Source organism: Sciurus vulgaris (genome assembly GCF_902686455.1).
Source record: "Sciurus vulgaris genome assembly, chromosome: 7".
Lineage (NCBI taxonomy): Eukaryota > Metazoa > Chordata > Mammalia > Rodentia > Sciuridae > Sciurus > Sciurus vulgaris.
Window position 1 is genome coordinate 114,955,055 of NC_136467.1, and position 26,695 is coordinate 114,981,749.

At 41.8% G+C, this 26,695-nt stretch overlaps 1 protein-coding gene across 4 annotated transcripts in view; it reads right to left on the reverse strand.

Moving 5' to 3' along the window:
- The window catches only part of BICRAL (BICRA like chromatin remodeling complex associated protein), a 73,344-nt gene extending 63,626 nt beyond the window's left edge, over positions 1-9,718 (reverse strand). The window contains exons 1-2 of one of the 4 annotated variants that reach the window (XM_079147735.1): positions 9,319-9,718; positions 3,235-3,351 (exon numbers count right to left, since the gene is read on the reverse strand). The gene's annotated coding sequence lies outside the window, so the exon portion shown is untranslated. Of the gene's footprint in view, positions 1-2,468; positions 2,489-3,234; positions 3,973-9,318 lie in introns of those variants that run through there. The other 3 variants (XM_079147733.1, XM_079147734.1, XM_079147736.1) reach the window with 3 other exon arrangements.
- Positions 9,719-26,695: the final 16,977 nt, after the last annotated feature.

Consider the following 26,695-nt stretch of genomic DNA (forward strand, 5'->3'; position numbering starts at 1 on the left):
AAAAATATATTTTTTTAAGATGCCTCTTTGTCCTTTTCTTCCCATTGAAACAAAGATCATTCAATTGATTTTATTTTACTTTTTGAGAGGGTTACCCACACTCGCCTCAAACTGCTGGGTCGAAATGATCTGCCTCAGACTCCCAAATAACTGGAACTACAGGTGTGTTCCACATCACCTGGCTAGGGCCAATTTTAATTTATAAGATCTCAAATTTTTTGTTAGCTACCAGTCATTGGCAGATTAAATTTATAAATAAGTTTAATACTAATGGTAAAGTGTTTGATACAAGGCTCTGCTCTATATATTCAAGCCCAAGTATGCCGTTTGCCCCTTAGTAATGTGACCTCAGACAAGTTAACCTATTCTTTCTAAACCCATTTCATAATGTATAAAACTAAAGCTAAAACTTAACTCTATAGGGTAGTGTGAGAATTTAATATTTATCAAATATTGATCCATCAGGGTCTGAAACACTCAGCATACAATTTTAATGAATACTATTTTTTTCCTTCCACTTTCTTCCTTGTGATAATGTTTCAATTGCAGGTCAGGACACAAAGTTTAATTCCTGGTGATAAAAGAAAGCAATCTGGATTTTGGTTGAACTGCAATAAAAGCCATTTCTAGAAAGACAACATCTATCACCTTATTTCCTTGTACATTCAGATTCAGGACTTTAATTCCAGGTAATATAGGCATTTAATGTGTTTGCAAGGTAGAGAGTCAAAGAGCCCACAAAAACAGAAAATGTTCAGTTTCACAACTTTATTAAAAAGAAATTTATAATTAAGTAAGCCACAACTGTATAAAGTTGGTTAGGAATAAAGAGAATCTGGGTATAAATAAGTAGATCTGGTAAAGTCCCAGTACTGGAATGGAAATACACATGAGGTGGTGGGAGGAGGGGGATAGACCAAAACCACAGTTGCTCCAGGACCTATTTCTTCCACCTTCCTATACACTGTCTACAGCTGCAACTCTCTTGAAATACAGTATTACTGTGCACCCTGGGCTCTGTCCCAACCAGCCAGGTGCTGCTGCAGTGCTCCCACCTTGAGGCTCTGGTCAAGTTCACACCACATTCCTCTTCTATCAGCTCTCCCTTCTCCATGCTCACACCCCACCCTATCGCCTTTCTACCAGTCCCTCACTCTCCGTCTTTCCCACTTCTACTCTAGAACGTTTTTCATCAGGAGGGAAGCAGGCCATGCAGATGGATTTGGAATGTGCTTAAATCATGTAGCCTCACTGCAGCCAAGCACCATTTCTTTACCCATTTCCACCAACACATATAGTACACTTTCCACAGATTTGCTTCTCTCTCTTAAACTCAAAACCTTTTGCCTCTGCTTTGACAAATGACAATGGATCTTTTCAGTGAGGATTGCAGACATTTATTTTAAATTCCATCAGCTACTCCATTCTCCTAATTTCACTTTACTGTTAGTCTGTAGCCAATTCTTGGAAAAGGAACTTCATGAAAAAGTGAATAGCAGATTCAAAGAGGAAAGAAAGGGAAAGTAAGTTAAGGCAAGTATTAGACCCTTTCACCTGTCGTTGTTCAGATCTTCAAAAATTTTCTCATCTAGGTGTTGTGGCACACATTTGTAATCCCAGAGACTCAGAAGGCCAAGGCAGAAGGATTTCAAATTCAAGGTCATCCTCAGCAATTTAGTAGGACCCTGTCTCAAAATTTTAAAAAATTCTCAACACCCTCCCTCCTGCCCTACAATGTGATTTTTTTTTCTCATCACATGCAGAGATCAAAATGTCAGTCACTAACAATAGCTGCCACATCTATTGGTCTTCCTAGATTTTCTCTCACAGATCCCTTTAATAGAAGGCACTGCTGACCTCCACCTATCTAGACAAACTCTTTTCCTTTTGGTTCTCATCAATCTTCTCTACCTAGGTTCCCTAAGTATTCAGTCTATAAATGTTTACTGAGTGTCCAGATTGTTTTAAACACTATGCTAAAGGCTTAGGATAAATCAGTGAACAGAGAAACGAATAACATAAGATGTCCAGAACTCACTCCAGAATCTCTGTTTATAGATGACTACTGAGCACATTCAAGCTTGGTACAATAATAAGAAGGGACAATTTCTCTCTTATCTCAGTAGTTTTGAGATTTTATCCCTAAACGAATCGTCTCCCATAGAAAATACAATATTATTTAATTAGTATAAAGGATTATTATACAAATGATATCTGTATATGCCATAAATGTGCAAGTGCTAAATGCTTAAAATGCTAATTCACAGCCAAGCATGGTGGCACATGCCTGTAATCCCAGCCTGGGCAATTTAGCCAGACCCTATCTCAAAATAAAACCTGAAAACTGACTGAGGATGCAGCTCAGAGGTAGACAACTCCTGGGCTCAATCCCTAGTATAGAGGAAAAAAAAGGAAGAAAGAAAGACAGTTCAAAATTTGAAAAAGGGGCCAGGTATAGTAGCACACACCTGTAATCTCAGCAGCTGGGGAGACTGAGGCAGTAGGATCACAAGTTTAAAGCCAGCCTCAGCAACTTAGTGAGATCCTGAGCAACTTGGCAAGACTGTATCTCAAAATAAAAAAGGGTTCACTGGTTAAGTGCTGCTGGGTTCAATCTATAATAAAAAAAAAAAAAAAAAAAAAAAAAAAAAATTTCAAAAGAGTAGGGGACACAGTTCAGTGCAGAGCACTCCTTGGTTCAATCCTCAGCACCAAAAATAAACAATATGTAAATTCATTTTTATTGTGGTAAAATATACCATAAAATCTACTATTTTAACCATCTTTAGCACAGAGTTCAGAGGCATTAAGTACAGTAACTGTGCTCTGCAACTGTTACCACCTACTATCCAGCTCCAGAATTTTTTCATTATCCCAGATTGAAACTCTAAAACGAGTTAAATCCATTAATTCATTTTTAACTATGGTGATTTTCATAGTCAAATGCTCCCACCCCCAGTATCTTCCTGTTTTGCTGCCCACCCAACATTCCCGGGTTCATCACTGAAATTACCCTCTGGCAACTCTCAATTCCCTAGCACCTCCCTTTTTCTGTCATATCTGCAGGGAAAATCTCCAATTTTAGTTAAACCCATCAACTGCCTGCTCTTTGCTGCCCTTTTCAACAGCTGAATGTTGCTCACAGAAAACGATACAAACAGCTTGGTTGATTAGTTTCACCTCAAATTCATGACTCCAAGCCACAGCCAGACATTCAACAGCCCGCAATCCTACCTTGCTTCCCACTGAGTTCCTTGTCCTTCTGCCCAAGGTGAGGTGTCCATCTCTCCTGAAACCAGTCACTACCCCTTCTTCCTTTACTTTAAGTTGCTGGCCTTGCCTCCAGCATCACTGAGAAAACAGAAGCCATCAGAAGGTAAAGTCCTATATCCTGCCTCCATTTGTAGATATCCTTGCACTCTGCCTGTATTTCTCTGCTTCTCCCCTGCTACACAGCAAGTCATCTTGTTCCCACCACAGGCAAAAACTCTTCTTATGTTCTTAATTCTTTCCCATTTTCTTAAGAATTCTGTTTATTTTGCTAGTTTTCTCTCTCTTCTGCATTAATCTCCTTATTAGGTATTCTTAGCCTATTTGAAAATGTTCCTATATCTCCCACCATTAAAAAAAAAAGTGTTGTTCTTGGGTTGGAAGGATAGCTCAATGGTAGTGCACTTGCCTCTGCTGGGCATGCACAGGGTCCCGGTTCAATCCCCCAACACCACAAAAAGAAACAAGGAAACAACAAAAAAAGCCATCTTCCTTGAACCCATCTCTCACCACTGCTGTGCTATTCCTCTCACCTCAGTTCCCATTCTCTCTTTAACACATCCCAATCTAGCTTCCATCCCCATATACCACTGAAACTACTTGTTAAAACAGCCACACCACTTTGCCAAAGCCAAACAGACATTTCCCTGTCCTTACTTGTCAGCAGTATTTGATGAAGGTGACTGTTCCCGCTTTCTTGAAGGATAAAATACTCATTCTTCCCCTTAATGGCTGAGCCTTTTCAATCTCCTTGACTTAACCTAGTCATTAAAAGTGGTTAGGGCTTGATCTTAAGGCCTTTACATTCACAAATGATCTCAGCTAGTCCCATGTCATACCACCTGCATGCTACAGACTCCGACATTATGTCCAGTCTAGACTTCTCCTCTCAGTTCAACCCAAGAATACGCTCCTGACTCTCCCTTTGGACGTCTCCTAAGTATTTTTAAAACAACAGATTTCACAAAAACTTGGTACCTACCTCTAATCACCTATTCCTCTTCCAGTTTTCTTCAACCAGCAAATGGAACCATCAGCCACCCCAGACTTAGACAAAAACCTGAAGGCACCCTTGATTCCTCTTCCTCTTTTCTAGAGCCAACTCATTATGCAAAGCCTTTTGATTCCATCTCAAAAATATATTTGAAACCTGCCATCTACTCTTCTCTATCTCCATTGCCACTCTACTTGTCTCAGATACCATCAGTTTGGGGCTGAATGTTGCAATAACCTAACTTCCCTTTCTGCTTCCTCTCTTCCTCCATACAGCAGACAGTAATCTTTAAAAACAAAAACAAGGAGCAGGGTGGGTGGTGCTTGCCCACAGGTGTTGCCTGCCCACAGCACTGGGGAGGCTGAGGCAGGGGATCACTTTAACCCCAAGAGTTCAAGATCAGCCTGGGTAACATAGTAACACCCTGTTTAAAAAAAAAAAAAAAAAAAAAGGCAGCAGGGAGGGGGAAGAAAAGAAAGAAAACAAAAAAGGCTAGAAGGGCTAGGAGTGTAGTTCAGCAGTGGTGTGTGTGAGGCACTGGGTTCAATCCCCAGTATCCAAAACCAAAACAAAACAAAACATACCACTACCCTAATTAAAATCCTTTACTAGCATCTCATTGTCATTCCAATAAAATGTAAAAATCCCCCTATGGCCTAATACTAGAAACCCTGCAGGAGCTTTCCAACACCATCACATTCCATTCTCCCCCGGCTCACAGATGTGCCTTCCCCATCTTTACACTTGTTCCCAGGCCTGGAATACAGCCCGTTGTTTACGTGGTTAGCACAAGCTCAGGTTTCAAGTCTCAGCTTCAATGTCACCTCTTCTAAGAAACTCTCCTTGACCCTTACTAGTCAAAATAGTCAGTCCTCGTACAGTCTTTTAGAGCCACCAGGCACTTCTTTAGCTTTTCTTAATCTGTAATTATCTTGATTATGTAATTTTCTGTCTTCCCAATTATGCTGTAAATTCCGAATGCAGATATTCTGTCTTGAATTCCACTAAAGCCTACTTTAAATTATGGCTTTTTCCCTCTACACTACCTTACTTCAAGTTTTATTGGATTTTACTTGAAGATTACAATTACTCTGGCATCTGCCATGAAAAACAAAGGAGGAAATGCCAGAATATTTAAAAAACTGGCACTCCACCACCCAGTGGTCTAGACTGATGTAGGCATTCAACAGTTGTGCCTTACAAAAATTTTCAACAGGAAAGAGAAATGTGGACATACCATCTACAAAGATGGTGTAATTCTGACATATACATCAAAAATTTAGGTTGCTTGGTTGTTTTTTTCTTTTAGTCTTGATAAGCACTGTACCACTAAATAACACCCCCATTTCCCTCCACCATTTTAAATCTTTTTATTTTGAGCCAGGACCTCCCTAAATTGCCTAGGCTGGCCTGGAGCTTTTGATCTGCCACCATACCTCTACCATCCCCCAAAATGTAGGCTTTAACCGTTCTCCTTAATAATTACAAAAAAACATAAATGTGATTTGAGAATAAAAGAGAAGGGTTAGCACAAAAGAAGGAAAATACATGATCTTTGTTCAGGAGTTACACCTCATTACTTGACCAGGTTCTCTCATTTTAGTCAGGTCAACTGTCCATTACCTGTTCTAGGTGCTTCTTCCTGACCTGTTTTTATCTATACTCTTGTTACTAGGCTTCATGTTTAGAATGATTTGCCCATCCTATTTTCCAAAACCCAAAAGATATGCCTGCAATTCAAAATACAGGAAATGATCCTTTCTTATGAGAATTTATCTCTAGATCTTTATTTCAGGGTCTTTTCTGCTCTATTCTTAATTTCTGTATAAATCTTGGTTTCAAGTCTATTTTAGTTGCACGGCTCTCTTGACTAAATTAGATGGTTTGGCTAGACCTAGACCATATGTTATATAACGTCTCAAAAGAATGAGACAATATACTTTTTTAAAAACATTTTTTTAGACGCTGACAGACTTTTACTTTACTCATTTATTTATATGTGGTACTAAGAATCAAACCCAGTGCCTCACACAGGCTAGGCAAGAGCTCTACCCCTGAACTACAACCCCAGCCCCAGAGACAACATACTTTTTAAAATACACCGATTTTAAAATTGCAGGATACCTAAGTCTTACTCTATAAGAAAATAATTTCAATGATCTGCCAAAAAGTTGGGAGAAAAAGAAAAATGAGAATGATGTGCGCTATACTGTGCAAAACTCAAATTGATATAGAGTTTAATCCTCGTGTTCCAATTCAAAAAGCACAGTCAATACAGGATATTCCAAACGTATCTGTCCCACTGAAATCACTTGAAAAGCTTTAAAGTCTATTTACTGGGTCCTAGGCAGGCCAAAATTTCAGTACTGGAGGGGGTTAGGGTCATAATGAAGTTGGAAGTCAGAGGTTAAAACTGAGATTGCCTCACACATTATTAAAGGACACAATCGGTCCTAAGAAATGATACAAATCTCTATTTTTAAAAACATCTCCCCAGTTGATTCATTCTGGGAAATCATGGGTTTTTGGGATACAGTGTGGATTTTACCATTTAAACTGGCAAGACCTTGAACAATTAGGCCATTCCTATGAACATTAGCTTCTTTCTTAAAAAGTACATAATAAAATCAATATCGCAGGGATGATATAATAAATGGAATTATATAAAGCACCAAACACAGTTCATGGCATAGAGCAGGTGGTTCAATACACAGCGGATTTTATTTAAGGGTATCTAACATTCACTACATATGTACTTGTTCATAAACACAGGGTCACATCTACGGTGCCACTGTTTTCTCCATGAGAATTTATTTTGAGGACTCCTACAGAGGTAAGAGCTTTACAGACTTTCCTCCTTTCAGTAACAACTTAAAACCTCCAGGTACACCCTTTTAATAGTTACTACCCCCACAGATACGTATTTTTGGATGCTTTAAGGAACAGTCTTCTATTTCATGAAGGGAAAGGAAAAAAGGGTTTTAAAGCGAGTTAACGTTTTTAGATGAGTTCTAAGGAACTTTTAATTCACTAATACCAAGGCAAACCACAAGTTAAAATCACTAGAACCCATCATCTTCCCGTATTCTGACTAAATAAATGTCTCTCTGGGATTGCTCTGCAATACAACCACCCAAAAAAGAAAACACAGGGTACCTATGAGAACCAGGTTACTGGAAAGCAGACGAGCACTGTCTTCAACTGGCTTTTTGTTGTCGTTTGTTTTGTTTTTAATTTTGTAATCTGCTTTGCCTACTCTCCATGACTGGAAAAGGATGAAGGAAAAGCCTCCATACCCTGCCTCCAGCCCGGCCAGAGAAAATAAAGCCGCGTGTCTGGCCAGAGGAGAGAAGGCAGGAACTCCTCACCTCCAGTTTGACCAGGGGGATGCGGGGGTCAGGGAGGGAACCCATCAGCCGCTTAATTCGAAGCAAGTACGACCGAGCAAGTCGCCGCCCCAGCCCCTTCCCGCAGCGAGCCGGCGGCCTGGTCTTTTGGGTCTGGGGGGTGTGGGGACAACGAAGGCTGCACGGCCCCGGCCCCATCTACAGAACTCCGCACCCCGCGAGCGGCTCGGCTCCCCTGGCCCCGGACGTCTAGGCGCCGGGCAGGCGAGGCGACCATGGAGGGCGCCGCCCGCGCCGCGAGGGAAGATGGCGCCCGCCGAGCAACTGCGCCACCAGCCCTGGCGACGGGCCAGGCCCAGCGCCATCTTAGCACCTTCCAATTCCCCCACCCCCGAAGATCCCGCATTCTGGGCGACTCCGAGGCGCGAGCCGCGTCGGGTTCGCGCACTCTCGGCCAAAAAATCGCCGCCACTGCCTCTGGTCTCTTTCGGCCGGCCGGACAGCGTGGGCCGCGCAGGAGGCGCCTGGCTGGGCCGCGATCCTCCGCGCGGCGCCGGGACTCGTCCGGGCCAGGCTCAGGGTCCACGGCGGTGCTTCGGGGCCAAGCAGCAAGGCGACCAGGAAGGGGCAGTCCCGCCGGCAGGTGCGCGCCGCGGGCTGGGGCCGGGTGGTCGGCCTGCCTGAGCTCTCCATGCCGCGGCCCGACCCGGGGCCCTCCTGCTCTCCGCGCCGCGACCGCCTTCAGATGCGGCGGGAAGGAGGAAGCCAGAATGAAAAATAAACCCGGTTCCAGCCGCCGCCGCCGCCTCCCTCCCCACCCTTTTCCCTCCCCTCCCCCGACGCGGGGTCCATTTTGCTGAGAAGAAAGAAAATGCGATTCACACCCAAGAGCTTCCGAGAGAGAAAAGAAACGAGGGGGGGACCGAGGGGAGGAGATTGGAAAAGCTTATTTTTCTTGCTCGCCCGCCGTCACTCCAGGCCCTCCCTGCCCCCTGCTCGCGGCCCCGCCGCGCTGTCCTCCCCTCGCCGAGCCCCGCTCCCTCCTTCCCGGCTCCCGGCGGCTCCGGGGGGCGGAAAACACACTCACTCGCGCACACAACTAATTTTAAACCGGCTCAATCAATGAGTCATTAAAAGGCTTCCCTCCCCTCCCCTCCCCACCACCAACCGCCACGCCACCCCCCTTCCCGGCCTCTCCCTCTCCCCGCTCCAGAAATTTGCATCCGCGGAAAAGGGAAAAAAAAAAAAAAAGAAAAAAAAGCGCCGGGGCCCCCACCCCGTCGAGGCGCCCCCGGCCCGGCCCCGCCGCCCCCTGCCCGCCTGCGCCCCCGCCCGCGACACTGAACTTGGGTCTTCCCGGGGCCCCGGCGGCGCTGGGAAAGGCATAAACACTCGATTCCCCTTTTCTCCGTGTCCATTAAACATCCACCCACCACCACCATCACCCACCCACAAACCCACCCCCCCAAAAAAAAAAAACACAGCCGTAGCCAATAGCTCTCTGGGCTGAAACCTAATATCCTGGTTTTGGCAACTCGGTGTTTAATTTGCTCCTCTTTCTTTTCTGTCTGGAGATAGATCTCCAGCCCCCCCTCCCTCGCTTTTTCCCTCCCCGAAGGAAAGAGGCAGAGGAAGGAGGTTGTGTGTTTTTTTTTTCTCCTTGAAATTTTTATCACAAAATTATAATACACTCAAAGGGAAACTCACCGTCATGAAAAAGCAGTGCCTTGTCAACGGGGTTTCTGCGCCATCGCACCAGGGGCGGCGGCGGCGGCGGCGGCGGCGGGCGCGGGGCGCGGGGCGCGGGCGCGGGAGCTCCCGGCCGAGCGGCGCCGGCCACACGCGCTCCGCTCTCTCTCTCGCTCACCCCCGCGCCGGGCGGCGGGCGCCCGCTCCCCGCGCCCGCCCGGCCTTCATGCTCTGCGCCCGGGCAAACCGCTCGCCTGCTCGTCTACCTCCAAACTTCGGTTCTCGCCTGGTAAAAAATGTGGAGATTAGAATTTTTTTAATTAAAATTTTTTTTTTAGAAACCAAGCTCCAAGACTGTTAATTCTTGTTTCCTTTGAGATTGTAACTTTGGAAGGTATTGGGGTTTATTTAAGAAACAGGTTATTTGGTCTTTTTTTTTTTTTTTTCTAAAGATGTACAAGATGCGTACTAATTCTCCGCAGGCGCCCTGCACACACACACACACACACACACACACACACACACACTCACACACACTTCAGTTTTGGTTATTTGGAGGGTAGTTAAAGACAAAAAACCCACACACTTATTTGCATATACCTTTTAAAACTACAAACTGCTCTTAACTTGGTTATTTGTCAAATAACTTATTTATCCTAACTTTGAAATGTATTAAACTTTCCTTTGCAACATTCTTTCTTCATTCCTAAATGCTGTGAAACCTTATCTGTGAAAACTTTTATGTCAACTTTAAGAAGGAAAACAAAACTAGCGACTGCGATGAAGGTGAGGAGCCGAGTAAATCACACTCAAAACATCCAATCCCTCCCGTCTTCTTACAGCTTTTACCTTCCTATTTGTGGAATTTGTCTTAAACCCCATTCTTAAAAAGGAAGCTACAAAACCTTTTAAAACTCTTTGGTCCAAGTATAATTACCACCTGTTTTAAATTTCAAGTTGTTGCGCCTTCTCCCTAAGCCATTTAGTATCCAAAGCATTTAAGTAAATGTTAATTATGTTAGCAAGCTATGAGAGACAGTTCCTGTAATCTAAATTAACTACAAATGCCCATAATATTGTGGGGTTTTGTTGTCTTTTATTTTAAATAAACATTCAAGATAGGTGAAGAATGTCCAAGAATGTAACTAAGGCTTTAAAAAGTACATATGTAAGCCTTAAAAATGTTTTCAAATTATTTTAAAGTAGTTTGTGAGTTCTGTAGGAATGGAGTCCCACTGATAAACAGAATGTTCAGAATCATCCCCCAGGTATTTGGTGTATTCTAAATAAAATTATCCTAGATTTAAATTATTTTAAATAAAATTGGTTTCTATATCCCTTAGTATTAAAAACTTAATGGTGGGGATGGGGGACATAGCTCATGGTAGGCGTACTTAGCATGCAATATGTGCTGGGTTCCATCCCCAGCACCAAAACAAACAAAAACCAACAGTATGTCCACCTTGTTTGCTTGCATAAGGATACTGTTACTAGACTGTATTGCACAAAAATAAATGTGTCAAGGCTGACATACAATGTTGTCATAGTCAACATAGATCCTCTTGAAAAAAAACTGTCTTGTTCAAGTAACTGTCACTTTATCATTCACAATGTATGTCTTGTATTTAAAAGCTCCTTAAAAATACATCAATGACTTAGTACCACACAGTATCAGTGAAGTGTTTTTCTCAAAAGATGGTTTGCTTCAAAGTTAACCAAGGCCTTCCTTGAACACTATTCTTTGTATAAATTAACATATTTCTTTACGCTCCATGGTTGGACCAACCAGTTTTCTAATTGGCTTGGGAAAATTTTAAGCATGTTTTAAAGTGCCTTTGGATTGACTGGAATTTAATAATGATACTCATTTGGAAGAACTGCGTTTCAAGAGTCCATGGATTATTCATTGCAATTAGGGGCAACCAAGCAAGTTGTTCCACAGCGTCAATGAAATATTAATGGATTTTAGAAAAATATCCTCTTCAGTTCTCCAAAACCCCAAGGAAACCAGAAATCTGACATTAAAGATGACCCTGATTTGATTTTTTAATTTTATTTTATTGGTTCTTCTTAGTTATACATGACAGTAAATCCATTTTGATAAAATTATACATGCATAGGGTATATCTTATTCTAATTAGGACCCCATTCTTGTGGGTGGGTACAATGGTGGGGTTCACTTAGTTAATTTTATATGTGAACATAGGAAAATTATGTTAGATTTATTCTACTGTCTTCCTGATTTGATTATTATACAATGTTACATGTATCAAAATCATGTGTACAATTATTTTGTCAATAGTTTTAAAAGGGGAAAAAAAGATGCCCTAACAAAGCTGAATTTATATACTCATATAGAGTGGCACATTGCAGTCTTTTTAGAGAATGACCAAATAATAAGAGCATTGACTTTTACCAGGAGCCTATAAAGTGTCACAAAGCATTGTGCTAAATACTTCCATACAGAATCAGGAGCCTTCACTCAAACCTATAGAATAAGGTCCGGTTTTCCTGATACTTTTCAGATGAGGCTGCCAATGGTTTCAAGTAATTTGCCTAAGGTCATTAGTCTAATAAGGGCTGATGTGAGAATCCAGGTCTGATGAATTCCCAAATTCATCTTCTGTCAGGCCTAAAAAGTACCTTGGGAACAAGCCATCTGGCTGTGTCAATGTAAACCTTAAGAGTCTAATAGTGAGGTGTAGGCAGAGGGGACAACCTTGTTATTAGTCAAGACCTACTTTGAGAATGCCAGTTGTTAAATCTAATTTTAGATCTGGAGAAGGGCTTGTAAAATACTAAGACAGAAGTGGAGAAGCTCAGCTTTCTCAGGTACGACCAAAATTATAATCATTTTATAATATAGGAAAACAAAAACAACTTTGTAATTTCCCCCATATGATTACAAAATTTAACATTTAATTTAATTTTATTTATTCTATGGATGGAACCCAGGGCCTTGCCCATACCAGGCAAGTAATCTGCACCTAAGCCACTTCCCTGGCCCCCAAAATTTAGTGTTTTAAATAGGAAGGATGATTTTATATGTAAAATTTACAAAAGGATTGAAATGAACAGGATTTTGGTATTGAGTAAGATTAGAAAAACTTTTTAAGAGGAACATTCTTAAAATAGCTGTCCTATAGGCAAATTATTTTACTCTATTGTCTATAATATAATTATATACAACTAAGTGGTCATTCCTATGACTCCCACCCATGTATGTGACCTAGAAAGAAGGTCAACTGGACACACACACAAAGGAGGTAATTGTAATTGAAATGTTCTAACATAAACAGGCTCAATGTCCATATACAATGAAAAATGAAAGTGGAGCTGGGCACAGTGGTGCACACCTGTAATCCCAGTGGCTCAGGAGGCTGAGGTAGGAGGATCGCCAAGTTCAAAGACAGCCTTAGCAACTTATTGAGGCCTAAGTAATTTAGCAAGACCCTGTCTCAAAATTTAATTTTTTTTTTTAAAGGAAGAACAGACTTGTATTTATTAACCTAAAGTTAAACTAGGTTTAACTGCAACATCTAACAACTGTTGACTTCTCTCTCCATTTGAAAAGGACTTTTTTGTTTTTTTGTACTTAATGAGCCACATCCCCAGCTCTTTCTTCCATCCTTCCTTCCTTCCTTCTTCCCTTCCTTCCCTCCCTCCTTTCTTCCTTCCTTCCTTCCCTCCCTTCTTCCTCCCTTCTTTCTTTCTTCCTTCCTTCCTTCTTTCCTTCCTTCCCTCCCTCCTTTCTTTCTTCCTTCCTTCCTTCCCTCCCTTCTTCCTCCCTTCTTTCTTTCTTTCTTCCTTCCCTCCGTCCTTCCCCCTCCCTTCCTCCCTCCCTCCTTTCTTTCTTCTGTTTTTAATTTTTTTATCTTTATTAAAATATTTTATTTTTACAGACATTTTGATTTACTGTACACAAATGGGGTACAACTTTTCATTTCTATGATTGTACACAATGTAGATTCACACCATTCATGTAATCATACATATATATAGGGTAATACTATCTGTTTCATTCTACTGAAAATTTAAATTTTTAAAAAGGCCTGGAGATGTGGCTCAGTGGTTAAGCGACTTTCGATTCGATCTCTGGTACCAAAAAAAAAAAAAAAAAAAGAATGAGGCTGGGAATGTAACTCATTGGTATAACATTTGCCTAGCATGAGCAAGACCCTGGAATTGATCCCCCATACCTGGGGTGGAAGGTCAGCTTTAAAGTGGGTTTTTTCCCCTTTTTCCAAATGTTCCATTGATTGACCATTCTCCTCAGAAGAGAATGCAAATAGTGGAAATCAAGTAGTGAGATGCATGATCAGATGTGTCCACCACAGAAATACCAGAATGCATCAGATGAACTAGTAAGTGTTCGGCACAGTGTTTGTGGCCTTAAAAATTCTCAGTGTGAACCAGGGACATATCTTTTACTTTTATCTCTACAGGTACTTAGATTCTGAGGCTTAAGTGTACTGCTCTGTAATCAGTCTGATTTAGGTTCAAATTCCACCTTTCTTTCTCACAGGTTTGTGGTTTTGAACAAGTCATTTCACCCTTCAGAGTCTTAACTTCCTCATCTACAAAATGGGGATAATCGCAGTACTCAACTCTGAGAGTTATTTTAAGGATTCAGGAACTAGTGCATGTACAATGTTTAGCACGGTGCCTAAAACATAACAACAGTTCAGTACATGCAGCTAACATCGTATTACCTTATTCTAGATATATTTCAGGTTGAGCCCTGTGAAATCTCCCCATATGAATAACAAACGGCGACCTTCTATGATTGAGTCTCATTTATCTCCCTCATGTTCCTTCCTGGCTGGGGAGCTCCTCCAGGGCAACAAGTCATCATCTCCAGCTTTAGATTCTGTAAGGGCCTGGTACATACATACTTTGTATATAATTAGCTCACTCCTGGAGATCTATAAGAATATAAGAAATGAGAGCTGGGGCTGACTCAATGGCACATGCCTGTAATCCCAGCTGCTACAGAGGCTGAGGCAGGAGGATTGAGGATTTCAAAGTTTGAGGCTAGCCTGGCAATTTAGGGAGATCTTGTCTCAAAACAAAATTTTAATAAAGGGCTGGGGGACAGGCACGGTGGCACATGCCTCAGTGACTCGGAGGCTGGCAGGACCGAAAGTTCAAGATCAGCCTCAACAGCTTAGTGAGACCCTGTCTCAAAAGAAAACATAAAAAGGGGATGGGTATGTGACTCAGTGGTTAAGTGACTCTGGGTTCAATCCCTGATACAAAAAAAAAAAAAAGGCTGATGTGTAGCTAGTGATAAAATATATGATTAATATGTATGAGGTTCTGGGTTCAATTCTTAGCCTCAAAAGGAAAAAGAGGGCTCGGGATCTAGCTCAACTGGTAGAGTGCTTGCCTTGCACACCACACACACAAAAATTTTTTGCAAGCACAAGGCCCTGTGTTCAATCCCCAGTACCACAAAAATAAATAAATAAATAAATAAATAAATAAATAAATAAATAAATAAATTTTAAAAAAAGGAAAAGAAGTCATGCAACAGAGTTTATGAAGAAGGAAAGAGAAAGAGAAGAAATAATGAGTATATGGGGGGGCAAGAATGGAGGAAGGAGGGACTGTATAGAGAGAAAAGGGGGTGGGAGGGGAGGAAAAAAATAACAGAATGACTCAAATATCATTACCCTATGTAAGTGTATGATTATGCAAATGGTATGCTGTTACTCCATGTACAAACAGAAACAACATGTATCCCATTCTTTTACAATAAAAATAAATAAAAAAAAAAAGAAATAATGAGTATATCTCTACCTTGAGACCCATATATTAAGGGAGTAAAATAAGTCTCCATAAACTACATAAAACCATTGCCCACCATGCATGTATGAATTTTTTGGGATAAATCTAACTACTATGTGTAACTATGATGCTCTAATAAAAAAAAAAAAAAAAAAAAATTGCCCAATCCATCACACGCAGTAGAACCTGATGTTTAGAGTTCTCTCTTCAGTTAGTTTTAGCTATATGAGATCTTGGCCTACTTTTAAAACTTCTCTTACCTCAGTTTCTTCATCTGTAAAATGGAGATAACAATACATGTATCCCAGGTTGGTAAGGGAGAATCAAATGATAATATGTGTATAAAATCCTTGCTCTTGTGCTTATTATGACTTTTTCTTTATTTTAAATGTATTTTTTTAATTAAAATTTGTGTGTGTGTGTGTGGTACTAGGAATTAAACCCAGGGGCTCACACATGCTAGGCAAGTACACTACCAATTGCCACTGCCCTACATCCAGCCTGTAGTAAATATTCAATGTAGTAAATATTCAGTTATAGTTGCCATTGCTGTTGTGCTTATTGCTATTATTAAAAGGAATGTGGAATTATTTTCAAATCAGTGATATTGGAGTGGTTACAAATGTTTTCAATATCTTGCCTACATTATTATTTTGTTTGATATATGACTATAAATGCTTTAAATCATCTTTGTAGAGGCTAAGGCTATTCCAGTCATAACATATTTCAAGCTGGTTATTTTCTCTGACAGACATTTACCAAAATAAAAAAATCTGAACTCCTACAAGTTTTCAGTACAAAAATAAGGAGTTAATACAACACAGCAGAACTGTTGAAAAAAAAAAAAAAAAAAAGACAGAGACATTCAGCACTCCCACTGGCCTTCCTGTCTTACACATCTAGCCTGTTTCCCGACAGAGAAGTGAGGGGGAGGACAGCCATCAGCCCTCTGGTTAGGAGGGTGCCACTTGCTGCTGGAAGGCTCGAAGGCGGGGCTCAGCTGCTTCACTCACCAGCTCCCAGGGCCCCTGGTCCTCCACGAGGGCTCCTTACCTCTCCTAAACACAGCCTTCCTCCCAGGTCACACACCCAGGAGGGTGGCAGATTGTAGAGGAAACAGAATGGAGGTCACATAATCGGACTTTGGGGGTGACTGTGAGACCGTCAGCCTTGAAGATAGGATAGCTATGTAAGGGGGCTTGCTCAGTAAATGTCATGTCCTTTCTGAAAATGAAACTATTGAGAGCTAAGACAGCTTGAGAAGGAACCACCCCAATAGATGACATGTAAAGATAAGTCAAAGACAAGGGCATAGGTGGGTACTAGGAAGACACCAAGAAATTCTCCACACTGAAGAAAAACTGAGGGAGCGGAAGAGACACAATGTAGCCTATGTGGCTATGTTTTGATTTTGTTTGTTTTGTAGCAGAGATTGAACCCAGGGGTGCTCAACCACTAAGCCAAGTGCACAGCCTGTTTTTTATTTTTTCCTTTGAGACTGGTTCTCACCAAATTGCTGAGTCTGGCTTTGAATTTGCTATTCTCCTGCATGAGCTTCCTGAGCTGCTGGGATTACAGGCATGTGCTGCTGTGCCCAGCTTCCCCAAGTATTTTAATCACTAAAAAGTCACATTCTTATTTGAGCACAGAATAGTTAAAAGGTATTTAACTATTATTAATGGTTGTTGTTTGGTATTTTTAAAGCCCCCAGACCATATAATTCTTTCTTTCCCAAATCTTCCAAATACTAGTTCCCAGGTACCCTAATATTGTATAGCTGACACCATGAGCAAAAATACAAATACTCTCATACCTCAAAATGTTTATACATTTCTCTCACTATAAATCATACCAATCAACTACCAGATGGGTATATTTATTCAATCCCTTGTGAGTTAACTTGGGTCAGGCCTAAAATAATCAGGAGGTTGTTCAGAGATCAACAGAGCAAAGGACATAGGTGCTTTGGAGGAACAGTTCTAGTATAGGCCAGCTCAAAACTTGAGTTATTTCTGTCCCCCAAGGCATACACCAAAACTCATAACCGATCATTTCTTTTGAATTTGCTTTCTTTCTACTGTTTGCAGCACACACCTTTCACCTAGATCATTTCCCTAGATATTTAGGATTGTCTATGATTCCTCTTCATTCCCTCCTCTCCCTCAAACCACAGAACCAATCTCCAAATCTGCCTCAAAGCCAGTCCCTCTTTGCCACTATTTGCCCACCACCACTCTCAAGTCCTCTCCCTTGCATGGCCATCTGCCAATCTCCTATCTAAACAACTACAAAAATCATATTTATAAATCCCAAAGCTGGTTGAGTCATACCCCCATCAGCACGTCACTGCCTGGAGAAGCTTATTAAAAATACAGATTCCTTGACTTGGCGTGTAGCTCAGTGGTAAAATGCTTAACATACATGAGGTCCTGGCTTTCATCCCTAGCACCTCAAAATAAAATAAAACACAGATTCTCAAGGCCGAAACCCATAACCAGAGAATGAGAATTTCTGGGGAGAGTAAGGCTCAAACATGTATGCTTTCCTGTTTTTAAATTTAATTTTATTTATTTTTTAAATGGACACAGTACCTTTATTTCACGTGTTTATTTTTTTTATGCAGTGCTGAGGATCAAACCCAATGCCTCACACGTGCTAGGCAAGCGCTTTACCACTAAGCCACAATCCCAACTTATTTTATTGTTTTGGTGCTGGGGATTAAACCGAATGCCTCATGAATACTAAGTAAATCTCTACCACTGAGTGACACCCGAAGCCTTGATGAGTACTTTTAACTGGTTCATTAACTGGCCCTTCCTGCCACCCCATATGCATCTCTGGCCACACCTCTCCTAGTACCCTATGTCCTGAACAAACGTATCTCATTTGGGGCTTCCTTTTCCCTATGCCTGAAGTACCCCTCTTCCTCAGGGCAAATCTTCCATTCTCCAAGTCCCAAGTCAAATGCTCCTCCTGTGAGAAGCCTTCTTCCACTCCTACATCAGTGGCTTTCCAACATCAGTTACCTGATGTTGTCAATCCCAAAAAATACATTTCATGTTGCAATGCAACAGATATATAACTGAAACAAAGGTTTTGGAAAATAATATCCAAATTTACTTTGGAGGACACAAGTGGATAATTTCATTCCACACTATCTCGGTTTTACAAATGTTTTAGACACCTTGTAAAAGGGTTTCATGATCTACTGATAGCGGTGACTCCCATTTGAAACACTGCTTAAAATGAGTGTATGACTTCCTTTTTTACACATCTGATACAGACAGACCTCTATTGTCCCATTTATCACACTCTACAGTAATGATCCATTTATGGTCTGTTTTCACCTCCACCTCCCACCCCCAAATCTGCACACACCACAATTAAATCAGCACATCTTGGCAGTTGCACAGCTGTTGACAAATGCAGAAATGAGAATATTGGAGAAGGAATACTTTAATTGCTTTTGCTCTTTAATCCCCCATGCCCCTTTTTTTTTTCTGGTTACAGTTCACAGCATAATCTATTGGCAATTCCCCAGAGGACAGGCCTGGGAATTACTTAGTTTCAACCCTGAAGTTAACAGCAATTAAACAAAAACAACAACAAAAAAAAGTCATTGTATTTCAGTACAATATCACCAAGGTGTAAATTCTTTTTCTTCTCAAAAATAAAAACCACACACACACATGCAACACCAACCAGAAAATATCTCCTAGGGTTGCTAGTTTGCCAAGATAGTGCTAATGTGGGCAAACAAATCTCTCACTTAGATACTTAGAAGCAAATATTAAAAAAACCTCAAAACCCTCCTTCTTCCGTACCACTTCAGAAAGGAAACCCCCGCCCTGCGGGTGCAGACAGAGGCCTCTGTATCCCTGCTGCCTAAAGCTCCACTTCTCACTAGGCTGTCCTCATCACCACAAACAGATGCGAAAAGTAGGAAAGCAAAAAGAAACCAGAGCAGCCAAATGAACCCCGGGCGGGCGGCAAGTTTCGGGCAGAAGGGTACCTGTGATGGATGGATGCGACAGCATGGCCCGCGGGGGAGGGGGATCCTTTTTCTGCAGCACGTGGCTCCAACAGGAAACCTGCCTGTAACACCCCCTAACTCTGCACACCGCTCATTTGCAGCATCGTCATTTGTATGATGCTAATTTGCTCAATGTCCTTGTAAACGTTCTTAGGGAGATTCAATGGAAAGACACTGCAGGCTTGGGGAAGCTAGGAGGGGGGACCTGACTGTCACTAAGCATCAGTGAAATGCTCTGGGAGTTCAAGGTGGGGAGGAAGAGCAAAGACTTTAAAGCTGGGTTTTTAGGGATGAGTAAGAGTTCTCTGAGAAATGTGGGAGAGATCTTCAGGAAGAGGACCCTAAAGTGCAGGCGGGATATCCTAAACTCCAGGGTAACTTGAGGCCAGGGAGAAGGTGAGGGGTTTCCTGGAGGAGCTGTACTGGGGCCCTGGCAAGTGCATGGGCTCAGAGGAGCTACCCTGGGAGGGAGAGGAAAGTAGATCCCTTGGATGTGGAGGGAGGGGGCAGGGGGGAAAAAGCACCTGATGATATTCTAAGCCCATGTCAGGCACGGTGGCTCATGTGTGAATGTGTCTGTGTGTGCATGTGCAGGTTTGTGGGATAGAAAATATATCTCAGGCTGAGGGGTGTAGCTCTATAGCACAGTGGCAAAGCAGCAGCATGCGAGGCGATTCTCTACCACTAAGTTGCAAAAGGGTATTTCTTATGTGGTGGTGATTAGAAATTTTTCAAAGTAAATCTAGGGAAAGAGGATCCCAAAAGATAGTCCTACCAACAGATCTAAATTTCATGAGGATACACATGGTGGCAACGTGAACAGCAGGTGAGTGGACAGTGTAAGGGCAGAGGACACAGGGTACTGTTCTTGTGTAAGCCTTCCCCACACCAGCCAGCAAGCTCCTCAAGGGCCCAAAATGTGCTGTACAACTGGAGCCTAGCACCTGACGCCTTGCAGTAGGCACTAAATAAATGTTTGTTGACTGAGTATACGAACTAACTTTCCAGATGGCCCCAGTCAGCCTCACCTCCTGGTATCCTCACCATTGTGTATGCCCTTTCCCACAATGCACCAAAGTTGGTCTGTGTGCAACCAGTGGAACAGGACAGAAGTGATTGTATTTCTTTCAGATTAGGTAATAAAAGGCTTCAGTTTCCATCCCGGGTGCTCTCTGCTTCACCTGCTCTGGGGGAAGCTCATTGCCATGCAGTGAGGGCATTCAGTCTATGGAGAGGCCCATGAGGTGAGAATCTGAGGTCAATAGCCAATGGCCAGTGAGAAACCTATGCTTCCTGCTGATCACATGGATGAGCTTGGATGGTGACCATCTCCCAGCCTCACATGGCCACAGACCCAGGGACCAGCTCCATGGTAACCTCACAAGAGATCCTAAGGCAAAAACACTCAGCTAAGCTGTCCCTGGATTCTTCACCCACAAAACTTTGAGATGATAAATGCTTGTTGTTTTCAGCTGCTACATGTGGGGGCACTTTGTTATATAGCAACCGTTAGCCTATACATCGAGTCGACCTGAAGTCTCGAAGAGTTTAAAGTACACTGGTGGAGTTTAACAAAACTTTTCAAATAGAGACCTGTGGGACTTGTTAAAAAATAAATAAATAAATAAAAATAAAGTACACTGGCGGTACCCATCATTTACTACCATTTTGTTTTTTTTCTCAAGAATCTGTCACATCTTCAGTCTATCTAGATTAGGGCATGGCACCTACCCCAACCTGGGCCAAACAGATCCTCTCTTCTGGGCATTAGTACTTGGGACACAGAAACTGGGGCAACTGTGGGGAGCAGACTATAAGACTGGGAAGACTAGGGCTCAAAGCCACTGTTTTGGAGGAGCTGTACTGGGGCCCTGGCAAGTGCATGGGCTCAGAGGGGTTACCCTGGGAGGGAGAGGAAAGCAGATCCCTTAGATGTAGAGGGAGGAGGCAGGGGGGAAAAAGCACCTGATGATATTCTAAGCCCACGTCAGGCATGGTGGCTCACGTAGCCTGCACTACCAGCAATTGCCTGCAATTTCAGAGGCTAGGCAGGAGGCAACTTCAAGGCCAGCCTCAGCAATTTAGTGAGGCTCTAATTTACTGAGATCCTGCCTCAAAATAAAAAAATAAAAGGGCTGCGGGTATAGCTCAGTGGAAAAGCACTCCTTGGCTCAATCCTCAGTACCAAAAAAAAAAAAAAAAAAAAAAAGGAAGAAGAAGAAGAAAGAGGTGGGGGAGGAGGAGGAGAAAAATATTCTAGGCCCCCTCCAGAGACTTTGCCTCTCTAGCTTTGGGGTTGGGAAATTCCCTTTCCCTGTAATCTTCCCTCATTTCACCTGCTCTTCTTTGAGTGTGTTTCCTTTCTTAGAACCCAAACATGCCAGCCAGCTTCTCTCCAGTGCTGGCCAGAGAAGTAGGTCCTCCTGTAGGCCAAGTATTTCTCTGGAGGAGACTAACAGCTTACATAGACCATGCTTTATTATTAGTGCTATGCAAAAACTGCTGTAGAGTGAGTAAAAGATCCTTTCAGATCATCCAGCTTCTTTCACCTTAACGCCATTTTCACTGACTAATCCTTTGATTATTAATGCACTTCAATTTTAAAAGTTGTGTTCTGGCCAGATGACCTAATCATTTCAGTGGTTGGTTAAATTCATGCCCATTATAAATTCACAGATTGGCCTTAGAGTACAAATCATTCTAGAGTAACCTCCATTTCATTTCCACTGCCCTCAGTCAAGCCTTGTCACTTATCCAATGAACCATGACAATGGCCTCTTAATGGTACTGCCCCTACTCTAATCCATCCTCTTCATCTTGTCCTAAAACACAAGTCAGATGCTTCCCTTGATGCTCAAAACCCTCTGATGGGTCCCCAGAGCCTCAAAATGACTGCAGGCTCCAGTTCCACCCTCCAGCACGCCTCCTTCATGCTCCACTCTTGCCAGGTGATATTCCTCCAAGCTTCTCAAATACAACCAGTGCTGCCCACGCTGTTCCTGTTCTTATCACCTGCCCTTTCTTTCCTTTGAGTGCCTCTCCTACCTGCCCATTTTCCTCTCTCTCCTGCCCCTTGTACTTCCATAGAACTTCCTCCTTGATAACACACATTGCTGTCACTGTGACTAATTATTAGTTGTCTTCATGTCTGTCCCTGGATTGTGAGTCCCTAGGAAATAAGGACCATACTTGGCTTATTTTTATATCCCCTCACCCCAGAGCCAACTTAAGCATCTTGTATCTGCATGTTAAACAAGTATTTACAAAGTGTGTACTATGTCAAGGCACCTGGCTGGCACTGGACAGCAGATACTCAACAAATGGCCACTGACTTAGTTACATGCAGTGGGGGTAACCTAGAGAAGTGCTCCCTCTTCTCTGAGATATTCAGATGAGGCACCCACCTGAGCCCCTGTGTATGTGGTGCTGAAAGGGCAATTAATCAAGGTCATGGTGCCATCCACCGTGCAGCAACACACGAATCTCTCAGCATAACTTTTTGTTCCCCAAATAAAAACGGAGGCATAATTTCTCACATCCTGATCAACTAACCTGGCTCTCTCCTTTTCCTCTCTCTTTCTTTCTCCCTCTTTCAATAATTATGATTCACAGGCACACTATAGAATGCTAGGTTTAAGTTTACAAATACTGGAGAATGGGTTGGGGTGAGCTCCCCATGGTTAACTAGTTTATATGTCTTAGAAAACAGACATGTGGCTCAATTCACAAGTAACTTTACTGTAGTTCTTTCAAAACAGCCAACAGTTACATGGGAGGGTAGCAGTAAAATTTGGTCCTGATTTGTCCACTGACAATTCTTGTTCTGTCCCCAGCAATTCCTCTTCCCTCCTACCCCACTGATTTGTGGAAAGGGTTCAGCTCTGGGTAAACCTCAGGCAGAGGACACAGAATTCTAAGGAGTGGTATACACCTGTAATCCCAGCTACTCAGAGGCTGGAGCAGAGGACTGTAAATTCAAGGCCATCTGGACAACTTTGCCACACCTGTCTCAAAATAAAAAATAAAAAGGGCTGTGGGGCAGGGCGTGGTGGTGCATGCCTGAAATTCCAGCAGCTTGGGAGGCTGAGGCAAGAGGATTGTGAGTTCAAAGCCAGCCTCAGCAACTTAGTGAGACCCTAAGCAACTTAGGGAGATCCTGTCTCTAAATAAAATATAAAAAGGAATGGGAATGTGGCTCATAGTAGAGTGCTTGCCTAGCATGTGAGACTCTGAGTTCAATCCCTAGTATCACAAAAATTGAAAAAGAAAAAAAAAAGAATCCTAAAGAGTGTGACCAATTAGATATCAGAGAATTGTACAAAATCATCCCTAAAGCAACTGATCAAAAAGTGTTGGAATTAATAAGGAAAAAAAAAAAAAAAAAAAAGCAACCCTCCCAACATTTGTTTTCTCCTCTTGTTATATAAACACAAACATTTCTCTATACTATGTTTCCATCTCCCAGAGGCTACACAATAAATCAATATTGCCTCAATGGGGCTGGGGTTGTGGCTCAGTAGTAGAGCGCTTGCCTGGCATGTGTGAGGCACTGGGTTCAATCCTCAGTACTGCATATAAATAAATGAATAAAATAAAGGTGCATCAACAACCAAAAAAAATTAAAAAATATACTATTTTAAATACTGCCTCAAATCAATGCTTACCTCCTCCACAGGTTCTAAAAAAGCAGCAAAGAATACAGCATAGATCTCTGACCACCTCTAGAGTTACCTGCAGGAGAGCTCCAGGCACTGCCCAGCCCACCTGCAAGATTCAGGAAGATCTGCTAAGAGATTCCCTTCCTTGACTTATCTTCCCATCACAAGTTTTACTTGGTTCACCTTTCATTTCAGTTATTCTTTAGACAGAATTATAGTTACTTTAAAGGCCTAAGCTCCTAATACAGAGAATAGAAAAATAGGGACTGGGGCAGAGTGCTTGCCTAGCATGTGTGAGGTACTCAGCACCAAATAAAAATAAACAAAATAAAGACATGCTATCTACAACTACAAAAAAAATTTTTTTTAAATGGAAAAATAGCATGCCATGATTAATTGCAGATGAAGGGCAGGCAGCACAGCTTGCTCACTAGCTAAATAACCATCTCCCTCTCCACAGGCCTCCTAGGATATGCCTGAATTTGTGCCTCAGCAAATTTCAAATTACCACACGTCATGAACACTGGGATCCCCCCACCCCCAGACCTCACAATTGTTAAAGCCACAGTGCTTAGACCATAGGTCTGTTGCATACTCACATTCATGAACTTTATGTCCCATTGTCCCCCAATCCAAATCAGCATCTCTCACATTTTATAAGCAAATATTCATTACTTTTACAAACCAACACAGGGAAGAATCTCTGCAGCACAAACAGGCTCCCACAAAATATTTTATAGGAGTTGGCTTATCATCCACACTTCCTTATGCTATCAAGCCATAAGGACATAAGAGGTATCCCTTCATCCCGTTTAACAAACGCTTTTGCACTCTATAACATGCAAGGCACCAATCACAACACTGCTTTTCAACCATTTTTTAAAAACAAATCCAGGGTCTTATGCATAATAAATGCAATGAGGATATGATATACCACTAAGCTATACAACCAGATCCAAGCTGTTTATAATATAACCTAAAAAAGGCACACAGAGTCAGGTGTGGTAGTCCCAGCTACACTGAAGACTAGAGGCAGACCACTTGGGCCCAGGAATTTGAGGCCAGCTTTAGTGAGACTCCATTTCAAAAAAAAAAAGATAAAATAGAGTTATATTTTATAATATAAATAACATACACACTCTACACACACACACACACACACGTACATGGCTTGCAAGATTTGTTTTGAGATGGGATCTCAATATGTTGCTCATGCTGTTTCCAAACTCCTGGGCTCAAATGATCCTCCTGCCTCAGTCTCTGGAGTAGCTGGGACTAGAGGTGCATGCCACCACTTATAATTTTTCTTTTTTTTGTACTGGGGATTGAACTGATGGGTGCTTTAACACTGAGCTATATCACCATTCCTTCTTATTTCTGAGACAAGGAATCACTAAGTTGCTTAAAGCCTCACTAAGTTGCTGTGGCTAGCCTCAAACTTGCAATCCTCCTGCATGGCTGGAATAACAGGCTTGTGCCACACAAAACCCAGTTGATTTTTTTTTTTCTTAGTTGTACATAGACACAAATCCACTCTCTCACATGCTAGGCAAATGGTCTACCACTGAGCTACAACCCCAGCCCCAGATGATTTTTTTAATGCAAACTGCATCACTAAATGTATCTCATGATGTTACTGAGTTAGTACCTGCAAATTTAGAAACACTAGTTTATAGTATTTCAAAAGAAAAATGACATCTCACATCAAATAATGAAATCCTACCTAAAGAAAAGAAACTTAAAACTTCTAGGCAGAAGAGTTGAAGAGGAATACTTATATTTTTGCTTCTTATTTAACTTTCAACTGCCAGGATCCTTTAAAATCATTTAATCTCAATGAATGAGCATTTATACAAAAGCTTTTAAAGTATTTCAAAACCTTATAGATCACTATTCCTTTTATATTAAGAAATTGAAACAAAAAAAGTAATCCTCCTAATCTGTATTAAAAACTAAGGCATTTGGTAATTAAAATTTGGCTGTGTCTTTTAAATAATCGATCTCAAAAAATAAAAAAGGCTGGGGATATGGCTCAGCAGTAAAGCATCCCTGGGTTCAAACATACACACACACAATCACTGCATGTCCTTATTTTTTCCTTCTATTATATACCAATTAATTTTCTTCTTGGTATTAAAGGAACTTCGGGGTTTACCCAGCTCTACCTTTCAGGATTGTTTGATTTTTCTTTTGCAGCACTATTTATGTGTAAGTTCTGCCAGAATTGCAGAAAGCCTGGGGACCTGTTCACAGGAGAATAATTCAAGGACTATTTCTGAGAAGGTCATAGAGCACAGAACAAATTCTGGCTCCACCACCGACCTTGAGGGTTGGGAAGTGCAGAGGAATAAAGATCAAAGTTACTGAAGGCAGAAGGCACTGGTGATCGCCCAGGGCTTAGGCTGTTCTGGTCCAACAGCTGGTACTTTTCCACAGGGTACTTTATTCAACAGCACAATAATCCTGAGGGAAATATGTACTTCGTTGTACACATTTAAAAGCTGGAGGAAACTAGCTCAGTGAGTTTACATATCATGCCCAGTGCCATACAGCCAGTGTCACACAACTAATCAAAATGTAAGCTCAGGTCTGTCCATTTATTACCACCACCATACCTCTCTAATCAAAAGAGAAATGAGAGAAAGAGCAGGTGCAAAAACATTTTAAGAGATTTATGTGTCTTTTAACATGAAAGGAATTTGAAACTATAATTTGAACCAAATTTATATAGCTTGGGCCCAGGAATTTGAAGACAGCCTTAGTGAGATTCCATTTCAAAAAAAAGAAAAAAGAAAAAAAAATGTGTTTCACTCTAACAGCATCAATAGCTCTTTAACTAGGCCTCAGCAAACACCTTCTCTGCTCTAACTCCTCCTATCTTTATCCTAGAAATGGGAATAAGCCCCCAACCACT